General features: G+C 45.6%; 1 protein-coding gene across 1 annotated transcript in view; it reads right to left on the minus strand.

Moving 5' to 3' along the window:
- MAST2 (microtubule associated serine/threonine kinase 2) overlaps nt 1–14,974 on the minus strand; it is a 207,165-nt gene that overhangs the window by 54,644 nt on the left and 137,547 nt on the right. The window contains exon 6 of the mRNA XM_029083079.2: nt 4,284–4,375. The gene's annotated coding sequence lies outside the window, so the exon portion shown is untranslated. The remainder of the gene's footprint in view (nt 1–4,283; nt 4,376–14,974) is intronic.

Genomic DNA, 14,974 nt, shown 5'->3' on the forward strand with positions numbered 1-14,974 from the left:
TCCCGCCCTGCCCAAGGAGGCCGTCCAACCTTGTCGACAGGGATTGGTGTGGTGATGGATTGGCTGATTTTCCACAGGCCATCAAAACGCATTATGGGAAAAAACGAGTCGTTAAACTGCCTAAGAATGAAAAGCTCGCCAAGCTGAAAACAAGAATGATTTTCTTAACATGCTATTCATTGCCATCCTTTTTACAAACCATTAAGTGATGCTTTGGTGAGCTAATTAGAAAAGACAACTCTGTAATGGTATGATGATTTAGTGAACATGCCACCTTTTTTTTTTTTAATTCTAGAATATGATGAGCCCAAAAGAATTTGATGAGCCAATCAAAAATCAAGGGAGACACCTTCTCTCTAACCAGTGGCGGACCCTCGGAAGGGGTCAACTACCAAAGTAAATTTCAAAAGTATTTTGCTAATTTTAGAAATAATGAGAAATTCAATCGTATTTATTGAGCGCTTACTGTGAGCAGAGGACTGTATTAAGCACTGGGAAAGTAGAATACAGCAAAAAAAACTAATATCATTATTCTAGAGAAATAATAATTAAGGAATTTAAGCATTTACTCTGTGCCAAGCATTGTCCTAAGCACTGGAGTAGATACATGGTTAACAAGTAGGACACAGTTCTGGTCCTGTATGGAGCTCACGGTCATCGTATTACATAAAGAAGCAGCATGGCCTGTAAAACGGGGACTAAGACTGTGAGCCCCATGTGGGCGGTGGACCTGATTAGCTTGTATCTACCCCAGTACTTAGAGCAGGGCCTGGCACATAGTAAGTGCCTAACAAATACCATAAGAAAGAATGATAAAAAGAAGATAATTTTATAAATTATGTTTTCTGGTTTTGCCTTAATTTATATGCATTCTGGAGCCTAGAAACTGAGTTAAATCCAGTAAAACTGAGCATCCATAGCCTTCCTATGTGACAGAAGCAGAAACAAAGCATCCTGTATGAGAAAGATTCACAAAAGTCACAAAGGGAATCTCCAAATGTACAGTAGTGGCTGAGTTGTGGATGCTGCAATTGGCAGCTGGACAGTGGGTGGAATTCCTGACCTGCTCCTCCTTTGTTCATTTTGTCTATGTACACTTTAGACTCTCAGGGTTCATTTTTATGGTCTGAATGTTGACCTGCATTCTTACCTTTTCGGTTATTAAATTTATTCATTTGAATGGTCAGATTGGCTTGAGCCATACTTGTAAGTAAAAATCATTTGATGCTACAATGACTAAGCTATTCTATGGGAATAAAATGGACCTCCTGAAGCAAATTCATCATTTCAGTGCCCCCGGGTACAATTTAGGGCTTCTGAAGGGTTGATTTATTAAATAACAGCAACGCGTTCTGAAAGAATGAATTCCTCCTATAGCAGGGAACATTTTAACCCTAAGGGATAGTCACTGGAGAATCAAACTCCGGCAACTAAAACGGAGTAGACGTAAGAGACTCCGCTACCTAGAGCATGTTCTAATAACTATGGTAAATTTAAGTGTTTCCATTGTGCCAGTCAGCCAGAAGCATTTACTGAGCGCTTACTGTGTGCAGAGCACTGTACTAAGAACTTGGGTGAGTACAATATAACAATAAGTACTGTACTAAGCACTGAGGCAGATATGAGACTCAGCCTAAGTAGGTGGGAGAATGGGTTGTAGCCCTGGATCCTCCACTTGTCTGTTGTGTGACCTTGGGCAAGTCACTTCACTTCATCTGTGCCTGTTGCCCCCTCAGTAAAATGGGGTTGAAGACTGAGTCCCACGTGGGACAGGGATTGTATCCAACCTGATGAGCTTGGATCTGCCCCAGCGTTCAGTACAGTGCTGGGCACATAGAAGCACTGAACATTTACCATTTAAAAAATAATAACATCAACAAGGATACTCATTAAGTGCTTACTATGTGACTGAGACTGTGAGCCCCACATGGGACAGGGAGCTGGTGTCCAACCTGATTAGTTCGTATCTACCCCAGCGTTTAGAACAGTGTCTAGGACATATTAAGCGCTTAAACACCATTCAAAAAAAAGAAAAAGGAAAGGGGCAGCTTTCTTAGCCACACAATCTAATTAAAGGCCACCATCTCTCTACGACTTTGGCTTTCTTCTCCAGAGTGGAAGCCAGTCTATTTCTATATCTCTCCATTTCTAAGGAACTGTTTCACAGAGAAACTTAAATATAAACAAGTACTTAGGAACAAAAATGTAGGCAGCATATACTACTGGGTTATGAAAAGTAATATGATAAGAAATCGTGGTTATGTCAGTCCTCTTTGCCTGAACCGGGCCTGGTTTGGGAAAATTAAGTCAGCCTGAGTAAAATGACACTAAATAAGGCTGGAATAACTGGGTTTTCTCTATGCTGCATACGTCAGGCAGCAGGTGTGGCGACTGGGAGAGGGGGCAAGTCAACATTAAATTACAAGCCCTTTTCTCTGATGTAAGAAATTGGTTTAACTCACAAATAATTTTCACCACAATAAATTTAATAATGATAACAATGATGGTATTTGTTAAGCGCTTATTATGTGTCAAGCATTGTTCTAAGTTCTGGGATAGATACAAGGTTATCAGGTTGTCCCACGTGGGGCTCACAGTCTTAATCCCCATTTTACAGATGAGGTCACTGAGGCACAGAGAAGTGAAGTGACTTGCCCAAAGTCACACAGCTGACAAGTGGTGGCAGAGCTGGGATTAGAACCCACGACCTTCTGACTCCCAAGCCTGTGCTCTTTCCACTATGCCACACTGCTTCTCAAAATTTAGATCAAGCTGTACCAAAGCTTCAAATGCCCCCTGAAGGCTAACAAATTTCAAAGCAAAAACAAGATAGCTGCCTAAAGTATTTACTGAATAACAGCAAACTGTGTTTGTGGAAAGAATTATTTATTATCCTTACAGCTACAAGGTGGGTCCTGGAACAAAGTCAGGCAACCCCACCAGAGCTAAGCTCACCTCAACCCAGCTCCTGGGTTGGGACAGGTGAGGACAATGGACACCCAAACCGCTCCTGAGCTGGGCACTCAAATGGGGTGACAGAGAACAAAAGGACAGAAAAATACAGTTTAGGATGCGGCAGAACGAAGCCTGTCACTCTGGCCTGGTAGCTGATTGTTGTGAGACAGGTGGGCCCAGCAGATCTCCCCAAAAACAATAAGAATAAAAATTATAGTGGTATTTGTTAACCACTTACTATGTGCCAGGCACTGTTCTATGCGGTGGGGTTAGATACGACCTAATCGGACCCACATAAGGCTCACAGTCTTCATCCTCGTTTTTACAGATGAAGGAAGTGAAATGAAGTGACTTACCCAAGGTCACACAGCAGGCAAGTGGCAGAGCTGGGATTAGAACCCCGGTTCTCCTGACGCCCGAGCATTGGCTCTATCCACTAGGCCACGCTGAGGACGATTAGTGCTACCAGACTGGCAGGTTCCAATCAGTGGAGGGGTATTTATTGAGCACTTACTGTGTGTGGAGTACTGTACTAAGCATTTGGGAGAGTACGACATAACATAGTTGATAGGACCGTTCCCTGCCCACAGTGAGCTTACGGTCTATGGTAAAAATAAAAAAAGAGGAGTTGTTTTGCTTTTTTCCCCGAGCCGAAGTTTCGCCAGGATTGTGAGAGTAAGAGGTGAAGCAGAAACAGTGGCAAATAACAAGCAGACCAGGAAGCCTACACAGAGGGTCTCTGTGGCAGGCTGGGGATAGAGGGGACGGACAGTCCCATAGGCCTTTCCGGTCACCCCCGCACCCACGGGTTCTCGTAAGGTCAGCGAAATCTCTAAATTCGAAGGACGGTAAATGAACCGATTAGCCGTAACTGCTCTCCACCATTACAGTCTCAATTTTAAACTCGAGCTATGGTGCTGTTTTGGCAAAACCCTTCCCACCTGACACGGCGAGTTCGAATCTCCTTTATATTATTTCTACAGTGGGGCGTGAGAGTAAACGATTTCTCTCCCTAGCCTGCAAACGCATCCTGGGCAGGGAGCGCATTGGTTATATTGGAGGCTCTCAAGCGCTTAGTACAGTGCTCTGCACACAGTAAGCGCTCAATAAATATGACCGATTGATGACAGAGTACACGCCTATGTTAAGACGTACAGCCTCTGACGTGGTGAAACAAGGAGAACTGGAAATGGGGCTCGGCTTTTTCAACGGCCCGCTGACGTCGGGGTCCAAAATCCTGAATCTACAGCGGAAGTGACAGAGGAGCGTCTTTCTGTGCCTAAGCCGCTTTGGTCCGGGTGCCAGACGCGGGGTGGAGACTCGTTTACCTGGGTGTCCATGGAGAGGCGAATGTGGCCGAGGCAACGTCGGTGATGTGCTGGAGGTTACGATTAGACTCTTGCGGTTACTGGTCCGGCAGCTGCAACGAAATGTGTATAATGAATAACTGGAAGAGCTCTTTTTCCGGGCACTGCTGTGAATCACCGACACGAAAGATCAAAACTCTCTGCCGAGGCAGCGGCTAGTTTCACTCTGAGGGGAGGATGTAATGGCCCTCGGGCCGGTTCAGTGTTTACCGGATGACTTCGCCCTTTCGGGCTGGGCTGCCACGACCCCCAAGGCCTAAGTCAAGCCTGGGGGACACACACCAACACTCAAAATGGGTCTTAGCAGGACCCGGCCTTCCCTCTGGCTGGGGCAGGGGATGTTTTAGGGCCGGAGGCCCAGGCTGCTGCCCCCTAAATGTGCTGCTGGGGCTTGTAATCCCAGTGAGTGCCCAAGGCCTTGAGGAATTCACCACCACCCACGCATCCACCCGGCTACAGGAGGCCCGGGGTTGTAGGCTGGTGCAAAGAGGGCTCACTGGACAATGTCTCAGGCAGGCCCGACTCTGCCTAATTTGTTTTGTGCTTTGCTCACCTGTCTCATCAAGGTGAAAAAAATACACTGGGCGGGAAATTGGACCCACTGGGTAGCCGTGAGGGACTGGAAGTCAGGAGACCTGGGCTCTTGCCCCAGGATGGCAACTACCTTGGGCAAGTCGCCTAATCTCTCTGGGCCTCGGTTTCCTCATTGGTAAACTGGGGATGATATTTCAGCTCTCTCTCCCTCTTAGTGAGCCCGGTGTGGGACAGGGACAAAGTCTGATTTCAATTGGTGGCTATCTTTTATCTACCCCAGCGGTCAGCGCAGTGCTGTGCAACCACTAAGTGCTTAAGAGCATAATTCTTATGGGATGGCATCCAACGCATTATCGATGGGCGATAGATAATATCAATTTTAGCCCATTCGTCTGTCCTCCCCCTTAGAGATTGTCAGGGTCCCAAGAGCCAGGGTCATGACTGAATCAATGTCTATGTAATTCTTCTCAGCACTCAGACTGGGGCTTTGATATTGTAGAAACTGAATAACTATCACTTACTGACTGATCAGAAGGCTATGTTTCAAACCCAAGTCCTTATATGTAGGATTAATGCTCATTTTAGGGCATGTTAGGAAATGCTGCACTTAACCTTCAAGTAGTGCACCAGTAGGTTCAAGTTTCATCTGATTTTTGGGTCTCAGTGGATTTAAGTCGGACTTTGGGATTTATTTTGAACAAGAGGAATGCGCTCCCGGGTTGCATTTTAAGCTCTCCGAGAACTCAACAGCGACAGATTTTCCAGGAAATCTCATGATTACTACTGTCATCCGTTAACATTCATTGAAAGTCCCGTAGGTGAATGGTCGGAGAAACTCCGTGAAACTCTTAGGTCCCAGAAGACAGTGTCCCCTCGGACCATCAAAATCATAGCATTCTCTGCGTCTTCCTTACGAAGACCCCCCGTCCAATGAATACGAGTGTCACTGAATTTTACGCTTTCGGCAAACACCCACTCAAAAATTGACTGCCACTTCACATGCCATTTGTAAAATCCAACAGCAGGAGGCTCAGAGGAGCTTGAAATGTCAGCAGAGGAATAAGTGTTTCAGGGCACTTCGATACATGAAATGCAGCGCAGCACACAAGCCCAGTCCCTAAATTTAATAACAAAATTTTCGATTAAGTCCTATTCTTGGAAGTCCCTTCCAAGGGCTTTGATACAGAATTCAACTCATAAGCAATTGCTTCCCTGAATACATCCCTCATAAAAGGGGGCCCGCATTTTACAATCAATATTTTAAAAGACAGGTATAGCCAACAGTCATTAGTATAATCAGAACCAAATCACATATACTTCCAAAGGGGGGAAAAATGTACATATTAAATGCACCCATCTGCTGAGGAACTCAAAATTTTGATGGCCAAATTTCTGCCATAGGAGGGAGGAGGATTTAATCGTGATTTTACAGTTAAGGAAACAGAGGCACAGAGATGTTAAGTGACTTGCCCCAGGTCATGTGGCAAGCAATTGGCAGAGCTAGAATTAGAACCCAGGTCCTCTGACTTCCAGTCCCGTGCTCTTTCGACTAGGCCACACTGCTTCTCAACCTTGCGTTTGGATTTGTTCTCCTTTTTCCCTACTCTCCCTCAGCCCCACAGCACTTATGTCCACATTTGTCATTTCTCTCTAGTAATGCCTGTCTCCCTGCCTGGACCATGAGCTCCTTATGGGCAGGGAGAACACTGTCCAACTCTGTTACATTGTCCTCTCCCGGGTGCTTAGTACAAGGCTCTGCACATGGTAAGTGCTCAATAAATACTACTGACTGATGGAGGAGCGGGTTGGGTGTTGAGCACATGTGCCGTCACAGCAGTGTAGGAAGCTGGTCTGAAATTCATTCTCTAACCCACCGATTCACGCACGGATGGGCAGGGTCAGTTTAGTGAGACCTAAAAACAAAATTCCCACTGCAGCAAAAGGAGCATGCTCCAGTCCGTTCTTACACTCAGTTCCACGAAAAAGTGGGGTCTAATTTAAAATAAAATGTGAAAACGACACTTCTAATGTAGTAGGTCCCCAACTTTTTCCAACGAATGTGTTCCTTGGAGTTCAATTTCACCGTAGTGAAGAAGGTTGGCCTGAAATTCGTTCTCTGACCCACCGATTCACATATGGGAGAGCTGGCTCAGTTCTGTCAGACCTGAAATAATTTTCCACTGCAGCCATGCTCCAGCCATATCTTACACTCATCAGTTCCAGAGAAGCGGGGCCTAATTTAAAATAAGATACGTATTAGGAACGTATTAGGTTCCAAACTTTTTCCAATGAATATGTTCCTCGGTGTTCAATTTCACATCATTCTTGGTGCGTTACCCACTGGCTCGGGGGCCGGCTGGGAGGGTGAGTGGGAGGGGGATGAGGTGGTTAGAATTTGATACAGGTGACATAAGGGGGGGTAGTAATCCTTTCAGAACTGAGAAGGGGGCAAATTTTCTACTCGCCAAACTAGACACTGATCATTTACCTCCTCATCAGAAGCACCATGGCTTACCTAGGCAAGAGCTCATCAGTATTTCAAAAGTATTCCCAACTTAATTAACTCTCCTACCGTTACTGCAAGCTTTCCACCTCTACTGTCAAACAGAACATCAATTTTATAGCCTGTCCCTGTGACATATGGATGGCTTTCCTACCTTGAAATATCAAATCGAACAGAATGGCTCATCCTGATAAAGCCATGCAGTGTTTTATTTCACCTCGCTGAATCAAGGGACGATAGTTGGGGGCCTTGGCCAAGGTGAAGTTGCCTGTGGATCTGCACTCTTTATTTACCCCACCCTCAGCCCCACTGCATTTTACATATACTTCAGGACTTTATAGTAATGTCTGTCTCCCTCTCTAGACTATAAGCTGTATACTCAGAGCACTGTACTGAATGCTTGGGAGGGAACAATATAAGAGTTGGGAGACGTGTTCTGACAAATGGGGGTTGCGGTTTCCGGCGGACCCCATGTTGGGAAAAATCATATGGAAAAATCCGGATTTGACGACCTGCACCACCCGCGTGCCTATATCCATTTCTTCCAACATCACCTGCGTTCTACCCTGATAGATGCTCGAGGAATGCTCACTAATCCAAATCTTCTATCTATTCCAGTGCTTAGGACAATGCTTGGCCCATAGTAAAAGCTTAACAAATACCAAAACCGTCTCCAACCTCTCATCGGCATTAATCCGAAACACCTCCTGAAAACACTTCGCGGGAAGACAGACTGGACCTGCCCTGATCTTTTAGTACCTTACAGTGTCTTGCCCCCGAATAAGCACTTAACTATCATCTGTCAAAATGCTGCCAATAACAGCCTTGGTACAAATGTCGTGAATCCTCTGAAAAGGACCCGCTTTGAGAGCTTCCAGAGGATCACTGATTTCTTGAAGTAAAAATAGCCCTTCTTGTCACACAGGGGAACGTGCCCTGTTCCCTCTGGAAATCAGATACCGCCAGCCAGCTGACGTGCGCTTAGTAACTGGACACTGTTCCCGAACCGTAGGACAGGTATGGGGACACTGTAGTGCAACCTCATCTTTGAGGTAAGAATTCTCAGAGAACATCCATCTAATTAACTTCTATCTACGAAAACCTTATTGAAGGCCCATCTCCTCCAAGAAGGCTTCCCTAAGCTCTCCTCTCCCCTTCTCCCACTCCCTTCTGCATCGCTCTTAACTTGCTCCTTCATTCATCCTCCCTCTCATCCCCTCAGCACACATGTATAGATCTGTAATTTATTTATATTAATGTCTTTCCCTCTAGACTGTGAACTTGTTGTGGGCAGGAATGTGTCTGTTGTTATACTGTACTCTCCCGAGCGCGCAGTACAGTGCTTTGGACACAGTAAGCACTCAATAAATGACTGAATATCTACCCCAGCACTTAGAACAGTTCTTGACACATAGTAGGTGCTCAACAAATACCATAAGCATCTTCCTTATAGTCTGGGAGTCCCATATGGGGCCTGCTTATCTCCTATTTACCCTAGCCCTTAGTACAGTGCTTGGCACAGAGTAAATGCCTAACAAATACCATGATTATTGTTATTACTATTATATGAAGAATGCCTGAGTTAACACTAGAGTGCTCTTTAACTATTTCTCCCCAAATCCTCCAAAAGCATTCAAAGATTTGGGCCTTGACTAAACACTTGACTTTCAATTTACTTTGTGAAATTGGGGTAAAAAAAACAACAACATACTCCACTGCCCATCTGTACAGCATATCCAGGGACTTCTGGCACATACACTATATCCAACCCAGCTCTTAGTACTATGCCTTGCAAATGATAAGCGCTTAACGAACACCACAATTGGTATTATCATTATTATACACATAAGTGTGCCTTCAGAATATAATACGGTCCAAACCATTTTACTGCCTTGAAGGTCTTTCCTCTAAATGTTTCTCGCGATACTTTCCAAAGAACAAACCATCAGGTCCTCGCAATACTTGGTGAAGCAGGAAGCAAGAAACATCTCACGGGAAAACCGGTGCCCAGAGAAAGTGGATTTTATTCAAGGTCAGGCGGTAGGGATAGAGCCAGAAGATGACTATATGCCCAGTTCTCTAAACCTCTGACCATTAAGATTTCTCCTCCTTTCAGTCCCGGTTGGTAGAGCCGGCTCTCTTCTCATCAATTTCTTAAGGGATGGGCATTTGGTCACTTCTGAACTACAAAGACTCTCGGTATCCAACTTCCACTTTCGGTGACCCAAGTCCAAATGCAATCATTCCTGCGGGCCCAAAGCCCAAGGCCCCATTAGTCTAACCCTTCCATCAGTGGAAGACATCCATTGTTACGTTAAAAACGGCGCTCGCTCAACCCGGTTAATCCTTAAGTTTCCCCAGGCTTTCCAAACAGCTTTCATTAATACGTCAGCCCTTTGTGGGTGAGAACCATCAAGGGAGGGGGGGGGAAAGTTCTTTTTCATTAGAAACCTGTTTGCAGATGAAAACAAATACTTAAGAAATTTCACTTACAATGGGGCAAAATAGACGAGCTGGAAATTTGCATATTAATGAAAGCACCAGCTGCAGGGCCATGTTAAGTAGACAGGGAAGTTATGGTTTTAATTATAGTAATTTGGAGATGGAAGCGATTTCACAAGCATTGGTGGTACTGACAACGGGAATAATTAGTTCTTCAAAGGAGGATAAGAATAAACAAGCATTTGGTTCAGAGGGATTATTTCCACATTCAGGAAGAGTTTCAATGTCTGCCCCATCAATAACGGGGAAAATGCTGGTTCCCCATGCCACCTGAGAGCGGCCCAAGAGATCACATTATCTTTCAAACCCCGACCGGAACGGATACTTCTGCCAGACCGCTAGATTCGGTCTGAGGCTCTGGAGGCCTTGTTCCTCGCCTTTGCAAAGAAGCAGCCTCCCCAGATCCTCTTTCACCACCAGGGCTACCTACCTCCGGGCCCTCCGCGGAGCTAATTAGCGTCCCCCTCCACACCCTCCCCAGGAACCGGCTAAAGCCAAATCGGTACAACCTCCAACTCCAAGGGTATTTGGAAGCAGTCCCCACCCTCTGTACCTCGCGTGGTTAATCCCTGCTTCGCGATGACCATACAAGTGAGGAGTTGTGGGTGCACCTGGATTCCGTCAACAAAGCTACCCGTGGATCTAGAGGCATTTTCTGCTAACGGAAGGATAAGGCGACCTCAGGACAGAAGACCCTTTGGGTCGGAGGCGAGGTTTTATAAGGTCAAAGAGATCAAGAGCCATCGCATCCTAATTGTCCTGTCACGGGGTTGATATGAATCCCATTCCAACAGGGCAAAGGCCTACAAGGGCCTGGGAGTCAGAAGGACCTGGGTTCTAATCCCAGCTCGACCATTTGCTATGTGTCCAGGGGCAAGTCATTTCACTGCTCTGAAGTCCTCAAGATTGGAAGCTCGTTATGGGTAGGGATCAAGATTGCTGATTCAGTCGTACTGAACTCTCCCAAGCACTTAGCAGAGTGCTCTGCACACAGTAAGCACTCAATAGATATCAGTGATTGACTGATTCTCTGTGCCTCGGTTATCTCACCCAAACTGGGATTGAGACTCTGAGCCCAATGTGGGGCACCGACTGTGTCCGACCTGATGAGCTTCTATCTACCCCGTGGTTTAGTACAGTGACTGGTGCATAGCAAGTGCTTAACAAATACCATTTAAAAAAAGAAAACAAAAAACTCCTTTCAAACATTTCCTCCTACCCATCATCTCCAGACAAAGAACTGGCACGTCATCACAAAGACCGGATGAAACGGATAATGCTAATGCATTCACTGTAAAAACATCCCATTTGCTTACCTGCTGCCGCTTTGAACTTTCAACCTAATTAGCTGTCTGAGGTTGTACGTGAGGTTATTTGTGTTGGTGAGAGCGAGACAGAGAGAGAGAAAACTCCCTGACCCTGGGGATTTGGCGGGGTGGAAGACTGCATCCATCAATGTGACTGGAGCTACTCCTATTTATCACAAGAACACATGCAAAATTTAGGTCACTCTAACATAGCACTCTAGCTACCACCCTCTGCTCACGTACATGCTCCATTCAGGGATATTAGCAATCCAATTCATTCCTGTTACACCACCCCCGGGGCTGCCAAAATCCTGGAACAATCTGGGGGCATCGGGAAAGCAGGCGGTGATCTCTGGGATTCTGGGTACCGGGCAGAATGGGGCCTCCATTGGAGATCAAGATGGCGGGTGTAAAACTGAAAGGAAACGCTTCTTTGTGCAGCAAGGAGCCGTCGTATGAATTTGTTCCACCAGAGCTGGTGTAGGCTGAAAAGCTATGGAGGTTCAATAGGTGGAGTGGATGAGGATAGAGCGGGTTGGGGGCGGGGGAGTGTCAGGAAAATTCTATGGTTGCACAGTCCACTGCAGATTTCTAAAGGGAAGGTAAAATGCCCTTAAACTCTTGAGACTCTGCATGCAGTTAATAATAGTAATGATAATAATAGCACTTGTGGTATTTGTTAAGCACTTACTATGTGCCAAGTACTGTTCTAAAAGCCAGGGTAATTCAAGTTAATCAGCTTGGACACACTCCGTCCCACAGGGGGCTCACGGTCTTAATCACCAATTTACAGTTGAGGGAAGTGACGCACAGAGAAGTGAAGTGACCTCCCTGAGGACACACAGCAGGCAAGTGGTGGATCCAGAATTAGAACCCAGATCCTCCTGACTCACAGGCCCATGTTCTACCCACTACGCCATGCGGCTTCTCCTGTCTACTGCCCACTCCGTTGCTCAAGCTGGCTCAAGGCCATACCATGGCTGGGGTTGGGACGCTCCCGGGACCATGGCCAGTATTCAATCAGTGGTACTTACTGAGCGCTTTCTGTGTGCCGGGCACTGTACTGAGCAGTTGGAAGAATACGCTACAACAGAATTAGCAGACACACTCCCAGCCCATAACGGGCTTATTCAGCACCTCAGGCTCCCTCTTCATCAAGGCTTACTTGCCTCTCCATGGTTTAATTAAAGTTTTGTTAACAAACCGCTTTTCCTTGAAGGTACAACAAGGTTTTGACTGGTCTCCGCACCATCTGCGTTTAGAGAGAGTTCGATCGTTTGGAACAAAGAGCCAGAGACTCCCTGATTCCTCTTATTGACTGACAGGAAGCAAGGCCAGGAACGCAGATCTTGGGGACCTGAGGATAAAAATGAATTCAAAGGAAAGCAGGGTGGAAGATGGAGGGGCAATTTGATATACTAGGGCCAGGGCTAATTAGGTAATTTTAGAAAGCTAAGTAACCTTATAGAATCCCTGGGGGTGGCGTTAGGGAGGTTGGCTGCCTATTTACATCTCCTTCTATCTGGAAGGGGATTTGAAGAGTTACAGGGAGATAAAATGAAGTTACGTCTTGGAAAAATGTAAGAAAGCTGGGTGGCCTGCAGGGAGTGGGGAAGGATGCCCTCTCTGATCCCTGTAGTTTCCACTCTGGAAGTGGGGCGGGGAAAAGGGGATCCCCCCACCCATACCCTTAGTTTCAATCTTACAGGGTTCTGGGATCAAGTTCAGCACACCCCGACGGTAAGTCTACACACTTTCCAAAAACACCCAGTTATTTTTTTAGCCAGGGCCTTCTGTAGTTTGCAAATATAGCAACATTAGGAGGAACAATAGCATCGGTGCATCCCGACAGTGCCTCAGATGGATTATGCATTCATTCAATCACATTTATTGAGTGCTTACTGTGTGCGCAGCACTGCACTGAGGGCTTGAAAAGTACAATTAGGCAACAAGTACAATTCGGCTTTTCTCCAATATCTTGGCATGAGGGCAGATGGCCGGATGCTGCATTGGAAGTTCAAAGTCATCCCTGCCTGAGATTATCATCCTTACAAAGAAGCTCAAGAGCTACTGTTAGAAGCCCCAATTTAGGGGAAAAATGTTTGTAGAGGTTTTATGTTCATTAGGCTTGGGCTACAACTCCCCCAGAGTGGGGAGTCGGTAATTATGATGTATTCCTACACAATAACCTCACCAGCAAATAAGGCAGAAGTGAAAACTGTGCCAATAAAAGAAACAAAGGGTCGAGGAGATAAAGAATATAATGGCGAGAAGGGCATGAATGACACCAAAAGGAAAAACGAGGCGGGACACAGGTCTCTCTGGAAGAAAATTCCCCGTTTTTTTAAAAAAAGAATTATGAAGTGTTTAGAAAATAGTACAGCAGCAAGGATTTTTTTTTTAAAAAAGGTAATTATGAAGTGTTTTGAAAATAGCGAAGCAGAAATGAAGGAGAGTTTGAATAACAATAACAGGGATTATTTGACCAAAGTGAAGAAATGAAAGGATGAAAAAGGAACACCAAGGAATGCTAAAAAGCCAGTGTGGAGAAAGGACAATTGTGGAGAAAGGACAACAAATGAGAAATGAGGGACAAAGCACACTCCAAATGACAGTCACTCGTTTGAAGTCAACTCAAAAGCAAACTGGATGGTTTTCCAGAAGTAACTTCAGAGGAAGATGATTAGGCTGCTCACAGTCTGAAATGCGGAAATCGATGCGGGGAGGAGGCGGGTAACACCTGGATCAAATATCTCCAAACAGTGGGGATGAATCCGAGCCTGGGAGTCTCCAACTCCATATCCCCTCCCCATCTCCTCCATCAATGAGCAGGTTTGACAGTTTGGTGCTGGAGTTTTAGGCTTCTGGTGGGGATTGGGGGAGCATGAGGAAAGTGAAAAGTGAGAAGCAGTGTGGCCTCATTGGTTGAGCATGGACCTGGGAGTCAGAAGGACCTGGGTTCGAATCCTGACTCCGCCACATGACTGCTGTGTGATCTGGGGCGAGTCACTTCACTTCTCTGGGCCTCATCCGTAAAAGGAGGATAAGAGTGTAAGCCCCATTTGGGACAGGGACTGTGTCCAACCTGATTAACTTGCATCTACCCCAGTGCTTAGAACGGTGCTTGGCACATAGTAAGCGCTTAACTCATTATTATTATCATTATTATTAAAAGTGACTGGAATATTTCAGGGCTAGCCCCGTGATTTTAGTTTGAACACGAATCTCTTAGTGATTTCTTGTGCTTGTCACCTCTGTCCTTGAACCCTCTTATCCTATCAGCGTCCCCTGAGGACAGGTCATGTCTTGAATACGTCTCTTCTTCGTCCAGTCTCAGTCAGTCAAGCGTATTTATTGAGCATTTACTGTGCGCAGAGCACTGTACTAACCTCTTGGGAGAGGACAATATGACAATACACACACATTCCCTGCCCACGATGAGTTTACAGACTAGAAGGGGAGACAGATATTAATATAAATAAAAACTTCAAAATTTTAGTGCACGAAAAAGGCACTTGGCAAATGTTAGTCCATTACAGCACTGTAAGCTAGACTGTAAACTCAATGTGGGCAGGGAATGTACCTGTTGTATTGTACTCTCCGAAGCGCTTAGTACAGTTCTCTGCATGAGGTAAGGGCTCAATAAATATGACTGACTGCAATGGATGTTTCTCGTACACCTGAACTGCAGGTAAACTTCCACTGACGAAATAATGCCCTGTCGCCTCAAAAGGCTAAATGCACATCAATCAGTCAGTGGTATTTACTGAGTGCTTACTATGTGTAGAGCACTATGCTAAACACTT

The sequence above is a fragment of the Ornithorhynchus anatinus genome, chromosome 18 (genome assembly GCF_004115215.2).
Source record: "Ornithorhynchus anatinus isolate Pmale09 chromosome 18, mOrnAna1.pri.v4, whole genome shotgun sequence".
Taxonomy (NCBI): domain Eukaryota; kingdom Metazoa; phylum Chordata; class Mammalia; order Monotremata; family Ornithorhynchidae; genus Ornithorhynchus; species Ornithorhynchus anatinus.